The sequence below is a fragment of the Triticum dicoccoides genome, chromosome 2A (genome assembly GCF_002162155.2).
Source record: "Triticum dicoccoides isolate Atlit2015 ecotype Zavitan chromosome 2A, WEW_v2.0, whole genome shotgun sequence".
Lineage (NCBI taxonomy): Eukaryota > Viridiplantae > Streptophyta > Magnoliopsida > Poales > Poaceae > Triticum > Triticum dicoccoides.
Genome location: NC_041382.1, coordinates 731709782 through 731726091, shown reverse-complemented (window position 1 = coordinate 731726091; position 16310 = coordinate 731709782).

Below are 16310 nucleotides of genomic sequence, written 5' to 3'. Positions count from 1 at the left end.
TACGGAGCCAAAAACCTAATTCCACTGCCGCAACTTTCTGTATCCATGAGATCCCATCTTGGGGCCTGTTCCGGAGCTCCGCCGGAGAGGGCATCGATCACGGAGGGCTTCTACATCATCATCCAAGCCTCTCCGATGAAGTGTGAGTAGTTTACTTCATACCTACGGGTCCATAGCTAGTAGCTAGATGGCTTCTTCTCTCTTTTTGGATCTCAATACAATGTTCTCCCCCTCTCTCGTGGAGATCTATTCGATGTAATCTTCTTTTTGCGGTGTGTTTGTTGAGACCGATGAATTGTGGGTTTATGATCAAGTCTATCTATGAATAATATTTGAATCTTCTCTGGATTCTTTTATGTATGATTGGTTATCTTTGCAAGTCTCTTCGAATTATCAGTTTGGTTTGGCCTACTAGATTGGTTGTTCTTGCCATGGGAGAAGTGCTTAGTTTGGGTTCGATCTTGCGGTGTCCTTTCCCAGTGACAGAAGGGGCAGCAAGGCACGTATTGTATCGTTGCCATCGAGGATAACAAGATGATGTTTTATCATATTGCATGAAACTATCCCTCTACATCATGTCATCTTGCTTAAGGCGTTACTCTGTTTTTAACTTAATACTCTAGATGCATGCTGGATAGCGGTCGATGAGTGGAGTAATAGTAGTAGATGCAGAATCGTTTCGGTCTACTTGTCTCGGACGTGATGCTATATACATGATCATACCTAGATATTCTCATAACTATGCTCAATTCTGTCAATTGCTCAACAGTAATTTGTTCACCCACCGTAGAATACTTATGCTCTTGAGAGAAGCCACTAGTGAAACCTATGGCCCCCGGGTCTCTTTCTCATCATATTAATCTCCATCACTTTATTATTTCTTTGCTTTTACTTTGCTTTTTTTACTTTGCATCTCTATACCAAAAATACCAAAAATATTATTTATCATCTCTATCAGCTCTCACTTTTGTAAGTGACCGTGAAGGGATTGACAACCCCTAAGCGCGTTGGTTGCGTTGAGCTATTGTTTTTGTGTAGGTACAAGGGACTTGTGCGTAGCCTCCTACTATGTTGATACCTTGGTTCTCAAAAACTGAGGGAAATACTTACGCTACTTTGCTACGCATCCTCTCCTCTTCGGGGAAATCCAACGCAGTGCTCAAGAGGTAGCAAGAAGAATTTCTGGCGCCATTGCCGGGGGGTCTGCGCAAAAGTCAACATACCAAGTAACCATCACAATCCCTATCTCCCGCATTATATTATTTTCCATTTGCCTCTCGTTTTCCTCTGCCCCAATTCACCCTTGCCATTTTATTCGCCCTCTCTCTCTATTCTTCCTCCCTCTCTATTTGCCTCTTTTTGCCCGTTTGCCTTCTTGTTTGCTTGTGTGTTAGTTTGCTTGTTTGTCGCGATGGCTCAAGATAATACTAAATTGTGTGACTTCACCAATACCAATAATAATGATTTCCTTAGCACTCCGATTGCTCCTCTTACCGATGCTGAATCTTGTGAAATTAATACTGCTTTGCTGAATCTTGTCATGAAAGATCTGTTCTCCGGCCTTCCTAGTGAAGATGCTGTTACCCATCTTAATAGCTTCGTTGATTTATGTGACATGCAAAAGAAGAAAGATTGTCGATAATGATATTGTTAAATTGAAGCTATTTCCTTTTTCGCTTAGAGATCGTGCTAAAGCTTGGTTTTCATCTTTGCCTAAAAATAGTATTGATTCATGGGACAAGTGCAAAGATGCTTTTATCTCTAAGTATTTTCCTCCTGCTAAGATCATCTCTCTTAGAAACGATATTATGAATTTTAAGCAACTTGATCATGAACATGTTGCACAATCTTGGGAGAGAATGAAATTAATGATACGTAATTGCCCTACTCATGGTTTAAATTTGTGGATGATTGTTCAGAATTTTTATGCCGGATTGAATTTTGCTTCTAGAAATCTTTTAGATTTGGCCGCGGGAGGCACTTTTATGGAAATCACTTTAGGAGAATCTACTAAACTCCTAGATAATATTATGGTTAATTATTCTCAATGGCATACTGAAAGATCTACTAAAAAGGTGCATGCGATAGAAGAAATTAATGTTTTGAGTGGAAAGGTGGATGAACTTATGAAATTATTTCATAATAAGAGTGTTTCTTCTGATCCTAATGGTGTGCCCTTGTCTAATTTGATTGAGAATAATAATGAATCTATGGATGTGAATTTTGTTGGTAGGAACAATTTTGGTAACAACGCGTATAGAGGAAATTTCAATCCTAGGCCTTATCCTAGTAATCCCTCTAATAATTATGGTAATTCCTACAACAATTGTTACGGAAATTATAATAAGGTGCCCTCTTATTTTGAATCTAATATTAAAGAATTTATTACTTCGCAAAAGAATTTTAATGCTATGATTGAAGAAAAATTGCTTAAGATTGATGATTTGGCTAGGAACGTTGATAGAATTGCTCTTGATGTTGATTCTTTGAAACTTAGATCTATTCCACCTAAGCATGATATCAATGAGTCTCTCAAAGCCATGAGAATTTCCATTGATGAGTGCAAAGAAAGAACCGCTAGGATGCGTGCTAAGACAGATGCCTTTATAAAAGCGTGTTCTTCTAGCTCCTATGAAAATAATGATGAAGTTCTAAAAGTTATTGATGTGCCCCTATTAAATCTTTGTTTTGCAATATGAATCTTGATAATGATGGGACTGAATATGATCACCTTTACCTAGAAGGCGTTCCAATAATTCCGAATCTTTTGATCTTGATGCTAAATTTGATAAAAGTGGGATTGAAGAAATTAAAACCCTAGATGTTGCTAAACCCACTATTATGGATTTCAAGGAATATAACTATGAAAATTGCTCTTTGATTGATTGTATTTCCTTGTTGCAATCCGTGCTAAAATCTCCTCACACTTATAGTCAAAATAAAGCGTTTACTAAACTATCGTTGATGCCTTGGTGAAATCTTATGAAGAAAAACTTGAATTGGAAGTTTCTATCCCTAGAAAACTTTATGATGAGTGGGAACCAACTATTAAAATTAAATTTAAAGATCATGAGTTTTATGCTTTGTGTCATTTGGGTGCTAGTGTCTCTACTATTCCCAAAACTTTGTGTGATTTGCTAGATTTCCGTGATTTTGATGATTTCTCTCTAAACTTGCATCTTGCGGATTCCACTATTAAGAAACCTATGGGAAGAATTAATAATGTTCTTATTGTTGCAAATAGGAATTATGTGCCCATAGATTTTATCATTCTTGATATAGATTGCAATCATTCTTGCCCTATTATTCTCGGTAGACCTTTCCTTAGAACTGTTGGTGCAATTATTGATATGAAGGAAGGGAATATTAGATTTCAGTTTCCATTAAAAAAGGGCATGGAACACTTCCCTAGAAATAAAATAAAATTACCATACGAATCTATCATGAGAGCCACTTATGGATTGCCTAACAAAGATGGCAATACCTAGATCTATTCTTGCTTGTTATGCCTAGCTAGGGGCGTTAAACGATAGCGCTTGCTGGGAGGCAACCCAATTTTATTTTTATTCCTTGATTTTTGCTCCTGTTTAGTAATAAATAAATTATTTAGCCTCTTTTTGGTTGTGTTTTTTGTGTTTAATTAGTGTTTTGGCCAAAAAACAGAAACTTTAGCGCTCACGAGAACTGCTGTCATTTTTATTTGGAGAGTGCTATTTAGTTAATTCTTTTTGAATATGATTAATAGATAAATTCCTCACGTCCAGCAATTTATTTTAGAATTTTTGGGGTTCCAGATCTTGCGCTAGCTACAGATTACTACAGACTATTCTGTTTTTGGCAGATTCTGTTTTTCGTGTGTTGTTTGCTTATTTTGATGATCTATGGCTAGTAAAATAGTTTATAAACCATAGAGAAGTTGGAATACAGTAGGTATAACACCCATATAAATAAATAATGAGTTCATTACAGTACCTTGAAGTGGTCTTTTGTTTTCTTTCGCTAACGGAGCTCACGAGTTTTCTACTTTAAGTTTTTTGTTGTGAAGTTTTCAAGTTTTGGGTAAAGATTTGATGAATTATGGAACATGGAGTGGCAAGATCCTAAGCTTGGGGATGCCCATGGCACCCCCAAGATAATATAAGGACACATAAAAGCCAAAGCTTGGGGATGCCCCGGAAGGCATCCCCTCTTTCGTCTACTTCTATCAGTAACTTTACTTGGAGCTATATTTTTATTCACCACATGATATGTGTTTTGCTTGGAGTGTATTTTATGATTTGAGTCTTTGCTTGTTAGTTTACCAAAATCATCCTTTCTGTACACACCTTTTGAGAGAGCCATACATAATCTGGAATTTGATAGAATACTCTATGTGCTTCACTTATATCTTTTGAGTTATATAATTTTGCTCTAGTGCTTCACTTATATCTTTTAGAGCACGGTGGTGGATTTGTTTTATAGAAACTATTGATCTCTCATGCTTCACTTAGATTATTTTTGAGAGTCTTAATAGCATGGTAATTTGCTTAATAATAATATGCTTGGTATTCAAGATTTGTAAAACTTTCTTTTGAGTGCGTTGAATACTAAGAAGAAATTGATGCTTGATAATTGTTTTGAGATATGAGGATGGTGATATTAGAGTCATGCTAGTTGAGTAGTTGCGAATTTGAGAAATGCTTGTGTTAAAGTTTGTGATTCCCGTAGCATGCACGTATGGTGAACCGTTATGTGATGAAGTCGGAGCATGATTTATTTATTGATTGTCTTCCTTATGAGTGGCGGTCGGGGACGAGCGATGGTCTTTTCCTACCAATCTATCCCCCTAGGAGCATGCGCGTAATACTTTGCTTTGATAACTTCTAGATTTTTGCAATAAGTGTATGAGTTCTTTATGACTAATGTTGAGTCCATGGATTATACGCACTTTCCTTCCTTCCACCATTGCTAGCCTCTCTAATACCGCGCACTTTTCGCCGGTATCATACACCCACCAAATACCTTCCTCAAAACAGCCACCATACCTACCTATCATGGAATTTCCATAGCCATTCCAAGATATATTGCCATGCAACTTTCCACCGTTCCATTCACTATGACACACTCCATCATTGTCATATTGCTAGCATGATGATGTAGTTGACATCGTTTTGTGGCAAAGCCACCGTTCATAATTCTTTCATACATGTCACTCTTGATTCATTGCATATCCCGGTACACCGCCGGAGGCATTCATATAGAGTCATATTTTGTTCTAAGTATTGAGTTGTAATTGTTGAGTTGTAATTGTTGAGTTGTTAGAAAAATAAAAAAGTGTGATGATCATCATTTTTAGAGCATTGTCCCAAGTGAGGAAAGGATGATAGAGACTATGATTCCCCCACAAGTCGGGATGAGACTCCGGACGAAAAAAAGGAGGCCATAAAAAAAGGCCCAAACAAAAAAATGAGAGAAAAAGAGAGAAGGGACAATGTTACTATCCTTTTACCACACTTGTGCTTCAAAGTAGCCCCTTGATCTTCATTGTAGAGAGCCTCTCATTCTGTCACTTTCATATACTAGTGGGAATTTTTCATTATAGAACTTGGGTTGTATATTCCAATGATGGGCTTCCTCAAAATGCCCTAGGTCTTCGTGAGCAAGCGAGTTGGATGCACACCCACTTAGTTTCTTTTGTTGTGCTTTCATATACTTATACCTCTAGTGCATCCGTTGCATGGAAATCCCTACTCACTCACATTGATATCTATTGATGGGCATCTACATAGCCCGTTGATACGCCTAGTTGATGTGAGACTATCTTCCCCTCTTTTTGTCTTCTCCACAACCACCATTCTATTCCACACATAGTGCTATATCCATGGCTCATGCTCACGTATTGCGTGAAGATCGAATTTTTTTTGAAAATGTCAAAAGTATGAAACAATTGCTTGGCTTGTCATTGATAACCCACAAGTATAGGGGATCGCAACAGCTTTCGAGGGTAGAGTATTCAACCCAAATTTATTGATTCGACACAAGGGGAGCCAAAGAATATTCTCAAGTATTAGCAGCTGAGTTGTCAATTCAACCACACCTGGAAACTTAGTATCTGCAACAAAGTGTTTAGTAGCAAAGTAATATGATAGTGGTGGTAGCGGCAACAAAAGTAAAGACAGCAAAAGTAGTATTTTTGGTTTTTTGTAGTGATTGTAATAGTAGCAACGGAAAAGTAAATAAGCGTAAACCAGTATATGGAAAACTCGTAGGCACTGGATCAATGATGGATAATTATGCCGGATGCGGTTCATCATGTAACAGTCATAACATAGGGTGACACAGAACTAGCTCCAATTCATCAATGTAATGTAGGCATGTATTCCGTATATAGTCATACATGCTTATGGAAAAGAACTTGCATGACATATTTTGTCCTACCCTCCCGTGGCAGCGGGGTCCTATTGGAAACTAAGGGATATTAAGGCCTCCTTTTAATACAGAACCGGAACAAAGCATTAGCACATAGTGAATACATGAACTCCTCAAACTATGGTCATCACCGGGAGTGGTCCCGATTATTGTCACTTCGGGGTTGCCGGATCATAACACATAGTAGGTGACTATAGACTTGCAAGATGGGATCTAGAACTCACATATATTCATGAAAGCATAATAGGTTCAGATCTGAAATCATGGCACTCGGGCCCTAGTGACAAGCATTAAGCATAGCAAAGTCATAGCAACATCAATCTCAGAACATAGTGGATACTAGGGATCAAACCCTAACAAAACTAACTCGGTTACATGATAAATCTCATCCAACCCATAACCCTCCAGCAAGCCTACGATGGAATTACTCATGCACGGCGGTGAGCATCATGAAATCGGTGATGGAGGATGGTTGATGATGACGACGGCGACGAATCCCCCTCTCCGGAGCCCCGAACGGACTCCAGATCAGCCCTCCCGAGAGGTTTTAGGGCTTGGCAGCGGATCCGTATCGTAAAACGCGATGATTTCTTCTATCTGATTTTTTTTTCTCTCGGAAAGCAAATATATAGAGTTGGAGTTGGCGTCGGAGGGTCTCCAGGGGGCCCACCAGGTAGGGGGGAGCGCCCTAGGGGGGGCCCACCCTCATGAGAAGGGTGTGGGCCCCCTGGTCTTCATATTTGGCGAGGATTTTTTATTAGTTTTTCTAAGACCTCCCATGGAGTTTCACGTCATTCGGAGAATATTTGTTTTCTGCACATAAAACAACACCATGGTAATTCTGCTGAAAACAGCGTCAGTCCAGGTTAGTTCCATTCAAATCATACAAGTTAGAGTCCAAAACAAGGGCAAAAGTTTTTGGAAAAGTAGATACGACGGAGACGTATCAGTCATCGGGGTTGTGCATGATTTAAATACTTTGTGTGGTGAAGATAGAGCATAGCCAGACTATATGATTTTGTAGGGATAGCTTTCTTTGGCCATGTTATTTTGAGAAGACATAATTGCTTTGTTAGTATGCTTGAAGTATTATTATTTTTATGTCAACATGAACTTTTGTCTTGAATCTTTTGAATCTGAATATTCATACCACAATTAAGAACATTTACATTGAAATTATGCCAACTAGCACTCCGCATCAAAAACTATCTTTTTATCATTTACCTACTCGAGGACGAGCAGGAATTAAGCTTGGGGATGCTTGATATGTCTCCAACGTATCTATAATTTTTGATTGCTCCATGCTATCTTATCTACTGTTTTAGACATTATTGGGCTTTATTATCCACTTATATATTATTTTTGGGACTAACCTATTAACCAGAGGCCCAGACCAGAATTGTTGTTTTTTTTGCCTATTTTAGGGTTTCGAAGAAAAGGAATATCAAATGGAGTCCAAACAGAATGAAACCTTCAGGAACGTGATTTTCTCACCGAATACAACTCAGGAGACTTGGACCCTATGTCAAGGCACGTAACAGGAGGCCACGAGGTAGGGGGCGCGCCCTACCCCCCCAGGCGCGCCCCCACCCTCGTGGGCCCCCTGTTGCTCCACCGATGTACTTCTTCCTCCTATATATACCCACGTACCCCCAAACGATCAGATACGGAGCCAAAAACTAATTCCACCGCCGCAACTTTCTGTATCCACGAGATCCCATCTCGGGGCGTGTTCCGGAGCTCTGCCGGAGGGGGCATCGATCACGGAGGGCTTCTACATCATCATCCAAGCCTCTCCGATGAAGTGTGAGTAGTTTACTTCAGACCTACGGGTCCATAGCTAGTAGCTAGATGACTTCTTCTCTCGTTTTGGATCTCAATACAATGTTCTCCCCCTCTCTCATGGAGATCTATTCGATGTAATCTTCTTTTTGTGGTGTGTTTGTTGAGACCGATGAATTGTGGGTTTATGATCAAGTCTATCTATGAATAATATTTGAATCTTCTCTGAATTCTTTTATGTATGATTGGTTATCTTTGCAAGTCTCTTTGAATTATCAGTTTGGTTTGGCCTACTAGATTGGTTGTTCTTGCCATGGGAGAAGTGCTTAGCTTTGGGTTCGATCTTGCGGTGTCCTTTCCCAGTGACAGAAGGGGCAGCAAGGCACGTATTGTATCGTTGCCATCGAGGATAACAAGATGATTTTTTTATCATATTGCATGAAACTATCCCTCTACATCATGTCACCTTGCTTAAGGCGTTACTCTGTTTTTAACTTAATACTCTAGATGCATGCTGGATAGCGGTCGATGAGTGGAGTAATAGTAGTAGATGCAGAATCGTTCCGGTCTACTTGTCTCGGAGGTGATGCCTATATACATGATCATACCTAGATATTCTCATAACTATGCTCAATTCTGTCAATTGCTCAACAATAATTTGTTCACCCACCGTAGAATACTTATGCTCTTGAGAGAAGCCACTAGTGAAACCTATGGCCCCCGGGTCTCTTTCTTATCATATTAATCTCCATCACTTTATTATTTCTTTGCTTTTACTTTGCTTTTACTTTTTACTTTGCATCTCTATACCAAAAATACCAAAAATATTATTTATCATCTCTATCAGATCTCACTTTCGTAAGTGACCGTGAAGGGACTGACAACCCCTAAATGCGTTGGTTGCGTTGAGCTATGGTTTTTGTGTAGGTACAAGGGACTCGTGCGTAGCCTCCTACTGGATTGATACCTTGGTTCTCAAAAACTGAGGGAAATACTTACGCTACTTTGCTGCATCATCCTCTCCTCTTTGGGGAAACTCAACGCAATGCTCAAGAGGTAGCAACCGCCGCCGTGCCGCCCGAACCGGAGTCCCACTCGGACTCCGCTTCCCCGCGCCGTGCCCCCTCCCCCAAGCCGACCCCGCCGCCGCAAGCCGCCGCCCCGCCATCCTTTGCCCGCTGCCGTACCGCCCCTCGTCGGAGCCGCCGCCGCCGCCCCGCGCTGCCCGCCGCTCGCCGGAGCCACTGCCGTGCCGGACCTCGCTGGAGGTATAGCGCCGTTCGTTTTTCTAGAAAACCGGTGCGGTTTTTGTTAGAAAACCGGTTCCGTTTTCGTTAGAAAACCCTAGCTTGTTTTTTCTTCGGTTCGCCAGTTTTTTCCGGTTTTTCTTTTTAGCGGACGTTCGTCCGTATGTTCGTTTTAACGTACGGTTTTCGCTTGTTAGTTACAGATAACGAACGCTCGTTCGTTAGCCTGTTCGTCAGTTTTCTTTTATCGGGTTATTCCGCAATTATTTCTGATCGCGATTTCTGATCCGATTTTCGTTCTAGTATATCTTTTCGCTCGTTAGTCAGCATCAGGCGATTCAAGCGCCTAGATCTTCGTCTAGAGACCCTCTTTTCGTTTAATCAGCTTGCGCAAGTTTTTGCTATTGTAAAAATTGACCTGGGTCCAGATTAGTAAACGGATCTTATTTCTTTCGCCGTTTGAGTTTCGTTGCTCCGTTCGATTTGATTCTTTTTGCAAACCGGAGTTCTTAAGTTGAACTTTCTGGTTAGATCTTCTTATTTGAGATTTACCCGTGTTTCTTTGCTTGATTTCTTATGTAAGTTATTGTTTGTTTGCGATAGAATTCCCGTAGTGTGAAGCGTGTTATCTGGAGTCTCTAGGTTACGCGGATCGTCAGCAAGGCAAGTAACACTTTGATCATACCCCTTTATCACCCAGTTTTTATGCATTAGTACCAATCCTCAAATATTGCATGGTTAGTATGTCATTAACATGTGGGTTCAGAAGTAGTTGTTGAGGTAGAACCTATTACCCTGTTACATTCAAACCCTTGGGAGTTACTTCTACGCGTTGCTTATATTGCTATGCTATGCTCGCAGAGGAGGTTTCGGTGAGTGAAATCCATGACAGATGTGAGATTTACAATTAATGGTTCAACTTAAGGTGGCAACTTAAATACACATCTGGGTGGATTGAGGCACCTGGAGTACCCAGTGTTGCCTGTATTTTTTTGGAAATCCCGGAGTACCTGTGTGATCTTCCTATGGACCGCCACCAAGGCTCAAAGGGAACTGAGATTATTCATGCTAGAAACTTCCGTGTGCAGCCACAAGCTATTACGGGCTCTAGCATAGCTGAGTAAGTTACGTGAAGCTCTTGAAGAAGTGGATCAGCAGGTAGTGGGATTGTAGGTTTGGTATGGTCTTCCCGGAGTAGAGAGTTAATGTTTCTGAAAGACTGTGTCTCGATCATCCGTTTCTCAAACACCCTGTAGTGCGAGAAAACCAACGGAGGAGATCGAGTCTTGTGGGGAAAAGTGCGCAAACCTCTGTAGAGTGTATAAACTAATCATGGTTAGCCGTGTCCCTGGTTATGGACAATCTTGAGTATCTAGTACTTGGAGTATCTTAAGTATCTCATCACTCTAAATTAATATTGTTGGGTTGATCATTACTTTAATTGGGATTGAGTTGGAGGAACCTTCTCAATGATGTTTCAACTACCATGATAGTTAAATTAAAATCTATTCCTTTGTTGTAGGGAAAAATTGGCTTTTCGCAAAACTGTAACCATAGAGCTTTCCACCAGCCAAATACGCATATAGTGATAGCATTATTCTGTTCTTGCTCTACTGTGTTATTTTGCCAGCATATTCCATGTGCTGACCCGTTTTTGGGCTGCAACGTATTATGTTGCAGACTTTTTAGACAAGGAGTAAGGTTCGTTAGATCATTGCCATGCAGCTCAGCTATGCCGTTGGAGTTGATGGACTCACTTTATCTTCCAAGCCTTCCGCTGTTATCGTATTAGATGGCCTTAAGCCATATTTATTGTAATAAGTTCTCTCTGGAGACATCCGATTTAATAAGTGTGTGATTGCTACTCTGTTATAAATCCTAGAGTACTGTGTGTGTCAGCATTACCGATCCAGGGATGACACTGAAGCACAGAGACTTGACCGTTTGAGGTCGGGTCGCTATAAGATGGTATCAGAGCACATGCTGAGTGTAGGACACGACCACTAAGCTAAAAGCCATAGATCACTATTATCTTGTCATTTCCGACTCCTCTCCATTTTCTACTCTTTAGGATGGCGGATGCAAGGAACAAGTTTGCACAACCGAATGAAGAAGCACCTTTTGGACGACACTTGAAGGAAGTCACTAGGTACCTGAACATAGGAATACCAAGCTTCACCGGCACCTACAACACCACCTTACCAGAAGAGGAGCGATGGATGATTCAAGTTCAACTTCCAGGAAGGACCTTCACGCCAGTCACTAAACCCATAAAGTTTTCCTTTGATGCACCAACCTGGAGTCTAGGAAGGAGAATGGCAGCTCACATCACCATGGGACCCATTGGAGAAGTTTATCACAAGGATCTTAAAACACTATCTACCAGATCTGTGGGCGCCGAGATGAGCAATGGGAGATGATCAACACCAGGAAGGATAGATCAATTGCAGCTTTCATCCAGGAACTAAACCAGCACATTCGACGCCAGGAGAATCAGATGTGTGCATGCATGATAGATCTGAAGAAGGCAATGACTAGGATTGCGGAACTGGAGGAAGAACTCAAGGCTACACGTGAAGATTATGAGGAGGAAATCGTCGTACTAGTGGAGAAGAATGACGACCTGATTAAGAAGATCGGAATATTCATGGGAGACCCCACACCAGTAGAAGAAGACGAAGAACCCAAGGAGATTCGCCGGGACGACTACATCATCATCGACGACACCGACTCTGACTTGTGCGATGATGACTTTGAAGACAAAGCTGGAGCAGATATCATGGAGTCTGCAACCGAGGAATTTTTCTAGTAGACCACCACATCAGTAGTAGTATTCCACCATGTAAATAGAGTCATTTACCGCTCTTGTTCTTTTCGATACTGGTGCATCGCATTCATACATATCAAGGGAATTTGTGGATAAGTTTAAATTACCGACCCAAACCCTTAGGACCCCTCTGTTAGTAAGCTCACCCGGAGCAGAATATATGGCTAGTCGATGGTGTGACCAGATATCCTTAACCATTGGCAACCATGTTTCTACGGCTGACCTAATTATCTTGGAGTCACAAGGATTGGATGTGATATTAGGAATGGACTGGATGTCAAAGTAAGGAGGAAGCATTGACTGTGTTAGTAAGTAAATTTGTCTCACCACCCCGGAGGGAAAAAGGATCAAGTATATATCTAGGCATGCGCCAAGAAGTAGCTAAGTAAATACCATCACGGGAGTTGTTCAGGAGGAAGTGCCTGTAGTAAAGGATTACCTAGATGTTTTCCCAGAGGAATTACCAGGCATGCCACCGGACCGGGATATTGAGTTTTTGATAGAGCTATTGCCAGGCACAGGGCCAATATCCAAGAGACCCTATAGGATGCCCGTGAATGATCTGGAGGAGATTAAGAAACGGATCAAGGAGTTATTGGAGAAAGGTTACATTCGATGGAGTTCATCACCATGGGGAGCTCCAGTGCTTTTGCTTGAGAATAAGGATAAGTCCCTAAGAATGGCTGTTGATTATCGGGCTTTGAACGAGGTAATGTTTAAGAACAAGTACCCATTGCCGATGATCAATGATCTATTTGACCAGCTGCAAGGAGCTAAGGTGTTTTCAAAGATCAATCTGCGATCAGGATATCATCAGTTGAAGATATGAGAGAAGGATATACCAAAGACAGCCTTCACCACACGGTATGGGCTATACGAATATATGGTCATGTCATTTGGACTGACTAACGCCCCTGCCTATTTCATGAGCATGATGAACAAGGTGTTCATGAAATATTTGGATAAGTTTGTTGTGGTGTTCATTGATGATATAATGGTATATTCGAAGAATGAAGAGGAACACAAGGAGCATTTGCGTTTAGTTCTCGAGAAACTCAGGGAACATCAGTTATATGCCAAGTTCAGCAAATGCGAGTTTTGGTTGAAGGAAGTCGGATTCCTTGGACATGTTATATCAGGAGAAGGTATATCAGTAGATCCCACCAAGGTTCAGTCAGTCACTGAATGGTTGGCACCCACTTCAGTTAGCGAGATCCGCCGTTTTCTTGGACTCGCAGGATACTACCGTAGATTCATTGAATTTTTTTCAAAGACTGCAAAGCCCATGACAGAATTATTGAAGAAGGATACCAAGTTTAAATGGATGGAAGATTGCGAGGCAAGTTTGCAGGAGCTGAAGAAATGTTTGACTACAGCCCCCGTGCTGACACTGCCAGATATACGTAAGGATTTTCAAGTGTATTGCAACGCCTCTCGCTTAGGACTTGGAAGTGTGCTTATGCAGGACGGAAGAGTTGTTTCGTATGCCTCACGACAACTAAAACCACATGAGTTAAATTATGCCACGCATGATTTGGAGCTAGCAGCCGTAGTGCATGCGTTGAAGACTTGGAGACATTACCTTATTGGAAACCATTGTGATGTGTACACGGATCATAAGAGTTTGAAGTACATTTTCACCCAGAAGGAGATGAACCTTAGGCAGAGAAGATGGTTGGAGCTTATAAAGGATTATGAAATGAAGCTTCATTCTCATCCAGGAAAGGCCATGTCATAGCAGACGCTTTGAGCCGAAAGAGCTATGCTAATACCCTAATAAGCCCCGGATTGCCAAAGGAGTTAGCAGAGGATCTCTAGGAACTTCGATTGGAGATTGTTCCTAGAGGTTTTGTTGCAACAATGGAGGTGCAGTCTACATTGTTGGGAAAGATTCGAGAAGCTCAGAAGGATGACAAAGAGATTTCCGAGATAAAGGAGAAAATGAGCGAAGGAAAGGCCAAAGGTTTTCGTGAGGATGAGCACGACACCCTGTGGTTTGAGGACCGTGTTTATGTGCCCAATAACACAGAGATCAAGAAGTTAATACTTCAGGAGGCACATGACTCACCATACTCGATACACCCGGGAAACACCAAGATGTATTTGGATTTAAAGGAACGTTTCTGGTGGACAGGGATGAAGAAGGATATCGCCGAGTATGTGGCCATATGTGATGTTTGTCAGAGAGTAAAGGCAGAGCATCAGAAGCCAGCAGGATTGTTACAGCCTATGCCGATACCCGAATGGCAGTGGGATAAACTTGGCATGGATTTTATCACCGGATTGCCCAGGACCAAATCAAGATATGATTCTATATGGGTAGTAGTTGACCATTTGACCAAAGTGGCACACTTTATCCCAGTGAAAACAACTTATACCAGTGCAAAGTTGGCCAAGATATATATGACCAGGATCGTATGTCTGCATGGAGTTCCGAGGACCATCTTATCAGATAGAGGAACACAGTTTACTTCAAAGTTTTGGCATCAGCTGCACCAGACTTTGGGAACGAGATTGGAGTTCAGTACAACATTTCACCCGCAGACGGATGGACAGACCGAGAGAGTCAGTCAGATTCTGGAGGACAAGTTGAGAGCCTGTGAGCTAGATTATGGATCTAGTTGGGATGACAATCTGCCTTACGCAGAGTTCTCATACAACAACAGTTACCAAGCCAGTTTGAAAAGGGCACCGTTCGAAGCCCTGTATGGACAAAGGTGCGGGACATCATTGATGTGAGATGAAGTCGGAGACCGATAGTTGTTTGGACCAGACTTGATCAAAGAGTCCGAGGAGAAGGTTAAATTGATTCGGGATAGACTGAAGATAGCTCAATCCAGACAGAAGAGTTAAGCAGATTCGAAACGCAAGGAGGTAACCTATGAAATTGGAGATAGAGCATACCTACGAGTATCACCTCTGCGAGGAGTGAAACGTTTCGGAGTCAAGGGAAAGTTAGCCCCGAGATTTATGGGACCATATCATGTTTTGGAACGGGTGGGAGAAGTTGCCTACAAGCTGGAGTTACCTGAAGGACTGTCAAGAGTTCACGATGTGTTTCATGTTTCCCAGTTGAAGAAGTTCCATGCTGAGATGGCCGACATACCGCTAAGAGATACCGTACCCTTGGAGGCGATTCAGTTGGACAATGACTTGACTTATGAGGAGAAGCCAGTCAAGATTTTGGAGTTTGCTAGTCGAGTCACCCACAACAAGGTCATCAAGTTTTGCAAAGTTCGGTGGAGCCACCATACCGAGGACGAAGCCACGTGGGAACGAGAGGATGATCTCCGCAAAGACCACCCACACCTATTTTTTTGCCAACCCAAATCTCGAGGGCGAGATTCATCTTAAGGGGGGTAGGTTTGTAACACCCCAAATTTTCAATTTGGAATGTTATACATAGATCATTCTTGCATATCATATTTTGTTGCATTTCGTCTCGTGATACTCGAAATCCTAAGCAACTCAAGGACCCTCGGAGAGAGTTGGGGATTCCCCCGGTTTTCAAATTTGATTTTTATCAAATTTTGAAACGAGGATTATGGTTTTAATTATATTTCTCTTCGAAAATATTTCATATTAAAATATATGAGAGGAGATAATATGACTTCTCCAAAATAAATGAAATATTGGACGAAAAATATTAACATCAATATTTGTTTTATTTTGTATTTTATTTGCAATTTTGTTTGCATTAGAAAAATTGCACGTTTTCAAAATTGCATTTTAGGGCCAAGAAAATATTCGTTCTAAATATTTTATTTAGACGGAGAAAATTTGTTTTGGCATTTTTAGAATTTTATTTTATTTTCTACGATTTTTTTAAGTTTCGGCGGAATTATTTAACAAAACACCAGGGCTAAGTGGGCCGAAGCCCAGCCGCCAGGCCCACCTCCCCGCGCCGCCGTCTCCTAGCAGGAGACCGCCGCCGCGCCGCCCGAACCGGAGTCCCGCTCGGACTCCGCTTCCACGCGCCGTGCCCCCTCCCCCAAGCCGAGCCCCCCTCCTTAAAAGCCGCGCCCTGCCGCTCCTTGGAGCAGCCG